The 13,843-nt window shown below is 37.1% G+C and overlaps 1 protein-coding gene across 4 annotated transcripts in view; it reads right to left on the reverse strand.

The window, feature by feature from the left end:
• The window catches only part of TLK1 (tousled like kinase 1), a 176,305-nt gene that overhangs the window by 70,972 nt on the left and 91,490 nt on the right, over positions 1–13,843 (reverse strand). Inside the window, exon 3 of one of the 4 annotated variants that reach the window (XM_018064534.1) lies at positions 12,850–12,918. The exons of the other annotated variants lie outside the window; for them this stretch is intronic. The gene's annotated coding sequence lies outside the window, so the exon portion shown is untranslated. The remainder of the gene's footprint in view (positions 1–12,849; positions 12,919–13,843) is intronic. 4 annotated transcript variants of the gene reach the window in all.

Raw genomic sequence — 13,843 nt, forward strand, 5'->3', positions numbered from 1 at the left:
AGCAATTCTGAGTGTAGTCTACTCTGCTGTATTGCCTTGATCATTTAATAATATGTAATGTCAAAGATGGTAGACAGCCAAAAAGAAATCAGGCAACCCCCAACTCACATGTACGCTGCCTTAAGTTAACTTAAAGTGCGCCAGCTCAAAACATTTTTAAAAGCCTGAAGGATTTTGACTCCCTCCACAAACATACAGCATCCATAACCACATCAATACCTAAAAATATATAATATTTCATCTCATTTTCAATTTTTAAAAGCTACTTTATACCTACCATCCTCACAGCTATATTAGGTTGATACAAAAGTAATTGTGGCTTCGGACCATGAATTTAAAATCATTGTAACTAGCTCAAACGCGTCTTTATTAATCAAAATAGGAACCATTACAGTCAACACATTTTTGCCAAAGAGAAGTTTATTTCTATAGTGTAAAAATTCAGGCCTCAGGATTTGACGAATTTTTGGAAACCATTCTGTGTCCTGTAGAGGTGTTTGAAGAAGTGGTAGTCAGTTGGCGAGAGGTCAGGTGAGTATGGCAGATGAGGCAAAACTTCACAGACCAATTCGTTCAACTTTTGAAACGCTGGTTGTACATCATGTGGCCGGGCGTTGTCATGGAGAAGAACGGGACCCTTTCTGTTGACCTATGCTGGCGGCAGGTGTGTTCAGTTTTTGGTGCATCTCATCAATTTGCTGAGCATACTTCTCAGATGTAATGGTTTTGCCAGGATTCAGAAAACTCTAGATCACCAAAATTCAGCAGCAGATCACCAAACAGTGACCATGACCTTTTTGGGTGCAAGTTTGGCTTTTGGAAGTGCTTTGCAGCTTCTTGGTTCAACCACTGAGCTCGTCACCACTGACTGTCATATAAAATCCACTTTTTGTCACACATCACAATCCAATTGAGAAATGGTTCACTGTCGCTGCACAGAATGAGAAGACGACACTTCGAAATGATTTTTTTTTTCTGACTTGCAGTCCAGTCATGAGGCACCCATCTATCAAGTTTTTTCACCTTTCCAATTTGCTTCAAATGCTGAATGGTCATCATTGAGTTCTTCAGCAAAACTTTCTGCAGTTTTAAGAGGACCAGCTTTGATGATCCTCTCAATCGGCCCTTGTCACCTCCCAATGGCAGACCACTGTGCTCCTGCACCTTCAAGGCTCTCACCTCTGTGGCAAAACTTCTTGAAGCACCACTGCATTGTATGTTCGTTATCAGTTCCTGGGCCAAACGTGCTGATGTTGTGTGTTGTTTTTGCTGCTTTATGAACTGAAAAGAAACTGATCGAATTTGGTTTTTGTCTAACATCATTTCCATAGTCTAAAATATAAACAGCAAGTAGTAAGTCATTGGCAAAAAAACAAAGCAAGAAATGTGCATTAAAATAATGTGTAACATAACCACATTTATTTAAGAATGCATTCCAATATCAAAAGGCAAAGATCAACAATGCAAAACGGCAATTACTTTTGCACCAACCTAATACTTCTTACGCTATTACCTGGACCTATTTTAATTTATATTCACATTTGCTTAAAAGGAACATATTACATCTTTGATACTGGCAAAGTACAGTTTTGTTTGCCACTTTCTTATCATTTACACGGCATAACTATCTCTTGGCATTTTCTCTTCTGGCTTTCTCTTTGACGTAAGGCTTTATTTACTAAATACTATAAACCATAAAATTAGAATCAAGTTGGACTTTCTCCTCTGTTCATACGATCTGACAAGTAGTTTTCAAATTATACAATCAGGATAAAACAGCCACAGGGAGCAAATACTACGGGGGCAAAAAGCAAATTTTCAAGATACTGTTGTCTGAGAATGTTGACATTTTGAGAATGCCTGTTACAAATACTATTATTATAATACAAAATACTATTATAAATACTAAATTTAGAAAGTTAACTACCTGACTTTTTTAAAGTGATATTTCATTGTTATTATTTTCTATCTAGCAGTACTGCACTATAACCAGAAAAAGAAAATCATTTTTTTCCTTTTAGTCTATTTTTCAAAAGAAATTGTTCTGTAATTTATCTATTAGCACAATTCTCAATGTTGACTATATTTCATAATCACAAAGCTGTTATTTACAGCTCATGCTGGTGTCCCCATCACAAATTTAAACATCTCTGAAAGGACATCAAAGAAATCCATATGTTTTAAAAGCTCCAAAAGTGATGCTGATACATCATCAGGATTAGCAATAGTCAATCTAATATATAGTAATATAGCATGTATTTCCTGCACATTCCACTTTAGAGAATCTCTAAAATTAGTTGTTATTCTTTATATAATCTTCCATTAAAAATTACAGACCAAAATTATGACATACAGCAGAAACTTCATTAGGATATGAGAAGTCCAAGGGGTTGTTATGGTTACTCAGTTATTTTAGAAATGACAATTATTCTTAAAGAAAATTAGTAAAATACTATGTTCATAAAAACACATCTAATACCTTAAAAACTCTACTGTAGTACAAGCATACCTCATTTTATTGACCTCTGCTTTACTGCACACTTTGCAGATATAACATTTTTTACAAACTGAAGGTTTCTGGCAATCCTGATGTAGCAAGTCTTTTGATGCCATTTTCCCAACAGCAATTGCTTACTTTCTCTTTGTGGATCACATTTTAGTAATTTTTACAATATTTCAAACTTCATTATTATATTTGTTATGGTGATCTGTGATCCATGATCTTTGATGTTACTACTGTAACTGTGTTGGGGTGGCACAAACTGTGACCATATGACAGTGCTCTTAATTGATAAAATATTGTGTGTCTTCTGATTGCTCCACTGACCAGCCATTCTCTCCCTCTTGCACTTCTCTATTCTCTAAGACACCACAATACTGAGATTAGGCCAACTAGTAACCCTACAATGGCCTCTGAGAGTCCAAGTGAAAGGAAGAGTTCTATATCTGACTTCACGAAAAGCTAGAAAGGATACAGCCTAGTGAGGAAGGTATGCTGAAAACTGAGAGACAAGCTGAAAGCTAGGCCTCCTGCGCCAGTTAGGTTGTAAATGCAAAGAAAAAGTTCTTGAAGGAAATTAAAAGTACTACTACAGTAAACACACAAATTGTAAGAAAGCAAAACACCCTTACTGGGGATATGAAGAACGTTTGAGTGGTCTGGACAGAAGATAAAACCAATCACAACATCCCCTTAAGCCAAAGACTAACCCAGAGCAACTCTATGAAGGCTGAGAGAGGTGAGGAAGTGCAGAAGTGTGAAGAGGTAGAGGTTGGTTTATGAGGTTTATGGAAAGAAGCTGTTTCCTTAACAATGAAAGTACAAGGTGAAACACCAAGTACTGATGTAGAAGCTGCAATGAGTTATCCAACAAACCAGCTGAGATAATTACTGAAAGTGGCAACAATAAACAACAGGTCAATGTAGACAAAACAATCTTCTATTGGAAGAAGATGCCACCTAGGACTTTCATAGCTCAAGAGAAGTCAGTGCCTGGCTTCAAAGCTTCAAAAGACAGGCTGACTGACTTGTTAGGGACTTTTACAATTGGTGACTTGAAGTTGAAGCCAATGCTCATTTACCATTCTGAAAATCCTAGGGCCCTTAAGAATTATTACTACATCTACTCTGCCTGTATTCTGTCTGAATATTCACTGGAAGGATGATGTTGAAGCTAAAGCTCCAATTCTCTGGCCACCTGATGTGAAAAATCAACTCAATGGAAAAGATCCTGATGCTGGAAAAAACTGAGGGCAGGAGAAGAGGGTGACAGAGGATGAGATGGTTGGATGGCATCACCAACTCAATGGACGTGAGTTTGAGCAAACTTGTGAAGGACAGGGAAGCCTGGTGTGCTTCAATCCATGGGGTCGCAGAGTCGGATATGACTTATCGACTGAACAACTAATACTACTACTCTGACTGTGCTCTATAAACCGACAACAAAACCCGGACGATCACACATCTGTTTACAACATGGTTTGCTTAACATTTTAAGCCCACTGTTGAGTCCCAGTGCTCAGAAAACAAAGAGATTCCTTTCAAAATATTACTGCTCACTGACAATGCACCTGGTCATCCAAGAGCTCTAATGGAGATGTTCAAGGTTAATGTTGTTTTCATTCTTGCCAACAAAACATCCATTCTATAGCCCACAGGTCAAGGAGTAATTTCAACTTACAAGTTTTATTATCCAAGAAATACATTTTGTAAGGCTATAACAGCCACCTGTGGCCTTCCCAGACAGCGCCAGTGATAACCTGCCTGCCAACGCAGGGGACAAAAAAGATGTGGGTTCAATCCATGGGTTGTGAAGATCCCCTGGAAAAGGAAATGGCGCTCCACTCCAGCATTCCTGCCTGGAAAATTCCATGGGCAGAAGAGCCTGGCGGGCTACAGCCCGTGGAGTTACAAAGAGTCAGACACAACTGAGCACCCGAGCACATAAAATACAGCTGCCATAAAAGTCCTTCAATGTAATTCCTTCAACAGATCTAGGCAAAGTAAACTGAAAACTTTCTGGAAAGGATTCATTATTCTAGAGCTATTAAGAACATTTGGGATTCATGGGAAAAGGTCAAAATAGTAACAGAAACGTGGAAGAGATTGGTTTCAACCCTCATGGATGACTTTGAGGGGGTCAAGGCTTCAGTGGAGGAAGTAACCACAGATGTGATGGACACAGCAAGATAACTAAAAGCAGAAGTGGAGTCCGAAGATGTGACTGAACTGCTGCAATCTCATGATAAAATTTCATGCTCAGTGGTAATGAATCCACCTGCCAATGCAGGAGATGCACACGCGGGTTTAATCCTTGAGTTGGGAAGATCTCCTGGAGTAGGGAAGATCTCCTGGAGTAGGATATGGCAACCCACTCCAGTATTCTTGCGAGGAAAATCCCATGGACAAAGGAGTCTGGTAGGCTACAGTTCATGGAGTTCTGAAGAGTTGGACAGAACTGAGTAGCAGCACTGCTACAGAGAAATCAATGGTGAAAGGAAGAGTCAATTAATGTGCAAACATCATTGTTGTTTAAGAAATGGCCAGAGCCTCTCTAACTTCCAGCAACCATCACCCTGATTGATTAGTCAGCACTCATCAGTACTGAAGCAAGACACTCCACCAGCAAAAAGATTACGACTTGCTGAAGGCTTAAAAGATGGTGAGCATTTTTTAAGTGGTATTTTAAAAAATTAAAGCATGTACGTTGCTTTTTCAGATATAATGCTACTGCACACTTGACAGATTATGGTATAAACATAAGTTTTATACACACTGTGAAACCAAAAAATTCATGTGACTCGCTTTATTATGATATTTGCTTTATTGTGGTGATATGGAACTAAACCTGCAGTATCTTTGAGGTATGCCTGTATAAGATACTAAAACCAAATTTCTCAGTATTGTCAACTTGTGCTGAATGCACTTAAGTGTGAAAACGTATTTGTCAGGAAGAAAAAAAAAATTTGTGAAGTGCTGTCAGTCCAGGCATATCCTGGATTGGCAAATTTGATGAATATTATAAATCATCTTAAAACTAAATATTTCCAAAAAAGAATACCACTCTTTTTCAAAAGACTAACTAGGGTCATTAACTTATAAGCAATATACTACCTTAGATATACAGAGAGAGCACAGAACAGTAGATGAAAGCATCACTTTCAAATAAGACACTGGAGAATTTTGACCATTAACTTACTATATGTAGCAAATTAACCTCTCTGGGCTTCTGTTTTCACAGAAGAGATGTGAAACTTAACAGAAATGTCATCTAGCTCCACATGTAACATGCTAAACTTTATTTTCCCTCCTTCATTAATGGGGTGGTTCGCAACCAGAGGACATTTGCCTCTACCCCAAAGGCTATCTGGCAACATCCAGAGACATTTTCGGTTGCCACAACTTGGGGTGGGGGCCAGGGGATGGGCTACAGATATCTAATCTATCATGTAGAGATGCTGCTAAGTATCCTATGTTACACATGCCAACTCTCTCCCCACCCCAAGAATTATCTGGCCCCAAAGTCAATAATGTTTAGAAACCTTGGTTTGATGAATACATTAGAATTATATGTTGACACAAAAACTGCTTGTGTATTATGTGACAACTAAAGGCTGTTATCAAATTTATTTATTCAACAAATATTTACTATGCCTCTATGATGCGTAAGTGCTATTCCAGAGTCCACTTTAAAGTATGTTTTCATTGTTAAAGTGACCTGGCATTTTTCTCTTCAAATATTGTTTTCATTCGTCAGCTTAGAATTTTCTTGCTCTAAAATCACCCACCCACACTAAATGTACTTTTTTTTAAAAAGGGAAACACTAAAAAAAAGCGGTGGGGGGACATTTAACAGCTGTTTGTTTGCTTTCTAAATAAAAGGCCTACAGAATCAAGATTTATTGATTTATAAGAAATCAAAAATAATCTAGACAGAGTATACCAGAGTTTCTAAGAAGGGAGCCTAAGTGTGCTTATTTTGGAAAGGTGATTCTGACACACACAGTCCTCCACTTTTATGGAAACGGGAACACAGAGCCAGTCAGTACTGGGCCAACATTTGACTTCCAGTGTTCTTCCTTCCCAGACACTAAGGACATACAGGCAACCAGGACAGACCACCTCCTTTGCTGTGGACTCTGTCACATAATGTATCTTAGCACTGGATGCTCCATAACTCTAACTGAATATACTTCCTGTAAGAACAGGTCCTTTAGGGACTTCCACCACCCTTCACTGGAGGGTACGTGGGTTCAATCCATGGTCAGGAAACTAAGATCCCACATGCCATGGGATGAGGTCAAAGAAGAAAAAAGCATGTTCTTTAGTGTTTAGTGGTAGACTATTTGAATACAGTTTTTTCTTTTTAAATAAAAGGAAATTCCAAGTAATTCCAAGCATTTCATAGAAACTATAATTTCTAAGTTTGATATTAGTCTTAATAGAGAAAAAAAACCACATACACACACATTTATTCCCCTGCTGAGAAAATGTCTTTATTGGTGATACAAAATCTTACTAATCTCACCAAGTACTATAGTAAGAAGTCTGTGAAAAAATACTGCCAGCGGAAGATAGGTAAAGAAGACAGAGGAACTAAATCAAACAGAACATCACAAAAGTCATTTACCAGTCTAAAACATTTCAGAGAATAATGTAGGTTACAGGACACAAAGAATATTTCTTAAAATTGATGAGGACAGTAAAACTAGATATCTAACAATCTAGAAACTGAACAGATTTAAACACAATAAAGTAACAAAGTGATTCATTTAGGGAGAAACAGGTATAAAAATCTAACTTTCACTGACATTTAACTATACACCACTAAATTAATTTTTCAAGTTTTCTTTCTTAATGGGTGCTCAAACTAGGACATTAAAGAAAAGGTCTGTCCAGGTTATAAGATGTGTGTGTGTGTACAGGGAGAGAGAGAAGTAAAACTTAAATGAATTTTAAAAATCAATCTAAAACCTGAAATTCAAGGCCAGTATTACCTCTACTTACAAATAAAATCATAACTTCCAATCAATCTAAAGTCACTAAGTGTTCATGGAGGAAACATTTCAGCTAAAGAATATGTAGAGGACAAAAGGGAAAAAGTAGAGATAAAGTAAAGATTAAAAAGTAGAGATGGGGATGTACATAAAAACAAAGGTAAGACAGAAAATGCTCTCCTAATCCAGGCAATTCACGAATACCAGAGAATCAATTCATATATTTAATCAATCATACCATTTAATCAATTCATATATGTCTATGCATAATTCTAATACCAAAAAGGAGATTTTTAAATAAAAGAACTATTTAAGAACTATATAAATAATATGACTTGTTCTAAAGATGAAAATAATGCACCCCTAAAGCCAAGTCTAAGGTTGTTTTATTTCTGATTCCCTAGTGTTCTTAATTTCTACTTCTTCCAGAATATGAAAGTAAGAACACACATGTGGCCCTTTAAAAATTATTTTTAGAAAAGAATAAAACTAAGCATTAATGCTTCAAAGTGTCTTCAACATCATAACTTCAATTCAAATAAGGAGGGGAAAAAATTGGATTTAAATACCAAGACTATTTCTATAAATTAAATTCAAATGAGAAAGTTAATTAGATCTTCTTTCATAAAATGGCTTTCATTAATCAACATTAGTTCCTCTTTGCTTTCTGTCACAAGAGTGGTATCATCTACATATCTGAGGTTGTTGATACTTCTCTGAAGACAATCAAGGCAATGTATCTATACTATATTCCTCTTTCATTACAATCATTACAATTCTGAAAGTGCACCAAAGTTTAAATGTTTAGATGCAACAACTGTTCTAGCTTCTGTGTATCTGTAACTTAAAAATCCTTAATCTTAAATAAACCAAATATCCCCCCAAATGCACTTGGGTCAAAAAATAAACAGTAATTCAATGCCAGTGGATACATGGTAAAAGAACTGATAATTACCCAGAAGGAAGGGCAGAAAAAAGTTTAGTTCTAGAAAAGGACAGTATGTATTTTAAACTGTTCAACTATGATTCAGGTTATACAGAAGTTGTATAAAAGGAGACGAAAGGATCCTGCAAGGAGAATGGCAAATGGATGGAAAACACTGACAAAAGGAAACATGGGCTCCTTATCTAATCCTCATAAAATAATCTGTACCTTCTTCCAGAAATAATAATAATCTGCCAGGCGGTAAGCACACAGACTGTGTGTCTCTAATTCCTTCAGGTATCCTAAGACATTTAAATAAGGTGAGAGACCCCTCTCCCCTGTAAGCTCCTTCCCGTCTCTCCCATAAATTTTTTTTATCATTCTCCTCACACCCACAATCCACTCAAGATTCTCTCTTTCAGTTGATAATCTCTCTTTCCACTCTGAAGAAAGAGAGAGGTAATTAGGTATGGAAGTCCACTGATCAGAGAAGACTGTTCCTAGTCAGTCCTGTCCACAACTAGCCCTGTCCACTGAGTCTGGAACTTCCTACCACCTCTGGGAAAAGTTTGCTTTAGCTCCTCCTCTCTCTTCAGCACTCTGCTTGTCCCTGTCCCATCAAAGGTCTGCTATCTCTCCCTAGCACATAATAAGTCAAGTCTGTTGAGACTCTGGATACCACCTCCTTTTCTCGCAGTCAAGGTTCTTCCAAGAGCAGTCAATATTTGCTCACTGTCCAACTGTTCCTTAATCAACTACTATCTGGCATCTTGCTCTCATTAGGCTACTAAAACTAAGCCTAAGTGACAAATTCTTAAGTCACTTTTTAGTTGTTATCTTAGTTGACTTTCATAACATTTAATCCTCCTTGTTATCCTCCTTCTCCTCTCACTCCTCTTGTATCCACCCCTTTACCTCCTCCTACTCTTTCTCCAGCGGCTTCCCTGGTGGCTCAGAGGTTAAAACGTCTGCCTGCAATGCAGGAGACCTGGGTTTGATCCCTGGGTGGGGAAGATCCCCTGAAGAAGGAAATGGCAACCCACTCCAGTAACTCTTGCCTGGAAAATCCCATGGATGGAGGAGCCTGGTGGGCTGCAGTCCACCAGGTCGCAAAGAGTAGGACAGGACTGAGCGATTTCACTTTCACTTTCACTCTTTCTCCAGCACACCCATCTTGCCTGCTCACACTTCTAGCATTACATACACCATCAGGATGAGTTCATCTATAAAAGCAGTTTTTAAACTTCTGGGTCTCAAAACCTGTCTACAAACTTTTAAAAGTTGTTGAGGACCCCAAAGAGTCTTTGTTTATGTGGGATATAACTATCGTTTTAACATTTTAGTAGTTAAAACTAAAACACCAGAACACACAAGTACACAATCAATAAATCATCAGAGTAATCATGTCAGCACAAATCTTACAGCCTTTGGAAATTTTCACTGTAAACTCATGATGAAATGAAAATTTAAAAGCCAAATATGTTTTAGTGATACTATAAAAAAGGCAAATGTCTTTGCACTATTGTGTGCCAAAACCCACCAAGTCTTCATCTTCAATCTGACCTCCTTCTGGAGCTCCAGATAGCTTCCTCTGCTTTGGCCATTTCACAAGTATTCAAACTCAGCACTGTCCAGAATCTAATTTATTACCTTCTAGGCTAACCCATGCATCTTCCTTCTGTGTTGTCTATCTCACTCAAAGACATTATCATTCATCTGAAGCTAACTACCTATAAATAATCCGAGGTTCCTCCCTTTCTTTCTTTACCCTCGTTCAGTCATCAAACCCTACTTTTAAAATCTAGTGGAATCTGAGAGCTTGTTAGAAATGCACACACCCACTCCAAACCTGCAAGAACCCTTGGTAATTCACTTGCACATTAAAGTTTGAGCAGCATGGGCCTGAGTGGTTATAATATCAATAGCTGAGAGAATCCAAAGAAGGCAGAGTCCGAAAGACAAATTTGAGAACACTGTAATTAGAACTCCCACTTGAAGTTTTCTCTCTGGTTAAACTTGGAGTTTTGTAAAGGCAACAACATTCCTTAACTAAATGATCTTCCCAACCTGGGGTTCATCACCCTCTCATTCTATCCTATTCACTGCCCCCTTAAGGAGCCTTCTTCATCTCTACTTGTCTTGTTTCCCTTCTTGTCATCTTCTAGAAAGAAGTCCAAATTCCTTACTATGTAATACAAGGGCATTCAAACTCTGACTATGCCTATCTTTCAGCATTTTTGCATTATCTTCTCTATATAAGAAAACGAGGTCAATCACCAAGGAAGCTTGTTTTTGTTTTGTCCCCCAGGCTCCTCAGATGAGCTAAAGGATAGTTAGGATTGATAATCACGGCCCTACATCTTGAACAAAATCATGCTGTTGTTGTTCAATCGCCCAGTCATGTCCAACTCTGTGATCCCATGGACTGCAGCCTGCCACGTGCCATACTTCCACACAAAAGCACACCCTAGTACCTCTGCCTGCTTTCTTCTCATTCTTTGACCTTGTCGTCTGAGATGAGCCCACAGGCTTTCCTAAGGACTCAACTATCGTCTCTTCTTTGAGAGAAGACCTCTCTTTCCTCTTTCCCTACCTCTCCCCTGCAGGCAGATGGAATTAGAGGTTTCTTGCTCTTTCCTTCCATAGTACCTTGTGCTTACATCTGTTGTAGCACAGCCCACACTGTTTATGTAACTGTTTGTTCTACTAGACACTGATCTCATGTGAAAGCAAGAACTGTGTCCTACTCATTTTTATATTCTCTGTGCTTGGACATAGGGGTTAGAAGATAACAGATATGTAATAAATGCTTACTGAAAATACATTTTTGGAGACTGTTGAACAGCCCCAGAGTGATGTAAAATAAGTAAAACAAGACTGATGCAATTTCTTTCGTCCAAGACTGGACAATTTCATCAAAAGAAAATCCTTTTTGTTTTACAATTTTACATTTAGAAATAAAAGGCAAGCTCATGTATGAAGTGATTCATATATAAACTACAATGAAAATTTAAGCTGAAGTAATCAACCTAACAGTGAATATCAGATGTTTTTCACTTTTAATAGTAAAAGGATATATGAAAACAAGAGGTTCTTAGTGAATGAAAAACAGTACTGCGAAGAGGTTAGAAACCAGGGGGATATTATTAGTAGGCTAAAATCCTCACAAATACTAAAAGAAAGTAAAATGTCCAATCAATGAACCAAAAATGCAAGATATGCATAATATTTATATTATAATGTGGAAATAAATAGCAGGAAGAAAAGCTAAGAGAATGGAAATCAGGGTGAGGTAGGGGTGGGTGGTAGAGAATGCTATTAAAAAAAATAATAAACCTTCTACTGTTGTCTATAAAAACAAAAACTATTATCTTAAAAAATAAAATATGTTATGGTTCAGAGAATGGATTACCAAAAGAATAAAATGACATCAGCAGACAATGGACTACTACATAAACATTACTATTACGTGTACTGGGGAAAAAAGAAGTACTTCTATCCTGTAGCTCTCTGCTCTCAACAACTTTACTTCATGACCTATATAAGAATCTGTACTGTGATGTATATGAAGTATCACCCCAAGGGAAATCATTAATTGAGCCATCTCGTAGTGAAACAAAATCTTCCAGACAAATCACTTCTTAAAAGACAAAGCCCTGCCCCCAAATTTCCTTCTTCAAATTTCAAGGAAAACATATAATCTGTAGTCATTTCCAAAATATTATGCCACTGAACCATTATTTTGTAAAGATTCCAGATGCTGAACACAAAACAGCAAAAGCAAAAAGATTTTAAAAATTTTCTACTGTGACCCCAAATGTCAAAAGAAAGCCAAGTACCTCCAATGGTTAACCAAATTGTATTTCAGTGCAAATACCATTAAGGTCTTAAAAAAACTTTTTAACATAAAAATATAGCCAAAAGTGAGCCTTAGAATTCTTTGACAAGAGGTGGTTATTTTCTTTCAAACTGATTCTTTTGGAAGAATTCAAATATTGCATCTACAACTTATATTGGGAATATGGGTACCTAAAAAGAAGACAGAAATCTATAACCATTACAGGTGATCTAACTTTTCCTGTTTTTCTATTTACAAAAAAGAAAAATCTATCAAAAACACCAGGCTTAGTGAACATAAAAGAGAAATATCTAAAATTATTTTATTATCCTTCATAACATAAAACCCCATGAAAGAGGAGGCATGTGAAATTACTACATAGACCCAAACCTGTGGAAATATCAAGAAATGTTCCAAAATCCAAGAAAACATTCTTGATATGGTTTTTGAAAAAATGTACTTTGACAAGATCTAAACCTACAATTTTTCAGGACTCAGTGTGTATTAATTTAGGAAAAAAAACAACAACAACAAAAAAAAAACACCTAAACTGTGATAATCTGGTGCTACAGGGGCTACTAACGCTTACCTCAAGGGAACCTACTGCAGATAAAGTCCCGTCACTTGCACAGTCCTTTCAGCTGCCTGCCAGTTGTCTCTGTGGAAGGGAAAGCCTGATGAGTGAGAGCCCTATGCGACACTCCTCTGGAGTATCAGGGTGCCTGCACAGAACTCCACAAAACTGTCTACCTAGAGACTCCTAGATGCTTTCAGTAAAACAGGGCTTAAAAAGATGCCGCTGTTAATATTCTCCTTCCACTGAACACCAAACTAAATGGCTAACGTGTGCTAATGACCTATTGGTATTATTATCATGGTGATAAATCTACACTAAACCAAGCAGAAAAAAGACTAAAATGGATCAAACAGAAATAAGTTAACACTGACAGGGGAAATATACATACACACACACACAAATGTTGAAAAGTAAGTGACAGAACTCTGTAATCTGAGAAGAGGAAGTATTACAGACTTTTATTTGCAAAAAGTGAAGTTGTAGCATCAACCAATGAATGCTAATACCCACAGAACCTCCTGTCTAAATAGTTTTTAAAATGCCATCAAGAACACCATGCTCAATGTGAACTATACCATGGATCCAAATATCTACTTATAAAATTCCATGTATTTTCTTAGTGGGAAGAGTAAGTGGGTGGGAAAGGAAGGAATTTTTCAGATATTTTTAAGCATGTAGACTGAAAACCAACAGCATGAAATCCCACAAGAAATTTCAAAAAGAAAACAAAAAACGTGTATCTGTATCTCAAAAAGTAAACAAACCTTTACTCAGGACCAAACTAAGAGGGAAGTATAACAAGAAATAGTAGAAAACGGTGAAAAACAACGTATTACAAAAATCACGTTCATCTCTTAGAATCATGAATGGCTAGCAACTTAAGAACATCTATTCCATTAATATAAAAGTTCATCTACATAACCAAAGAAATTATATTTTCTTTCTAATGTCAAATAGCCTTCAGTCTAATGATATGCTTCTAAAACAGAATAAAGCGTTCCTAAAA

Source organism: Capra hircus, chromosome 2 (genome assembly GCF_001704415.2).
Source record: "Capra hircus breed San Clemente chromosome 2, ASM170441v1, whole genome shotgun sequence".
Classification (NCBI taxonomy): Eukaryota; Metazoa; Chordata; class Mammalia; order Artiodactyla; family Bovidae; genus Capra; species Capra hircus.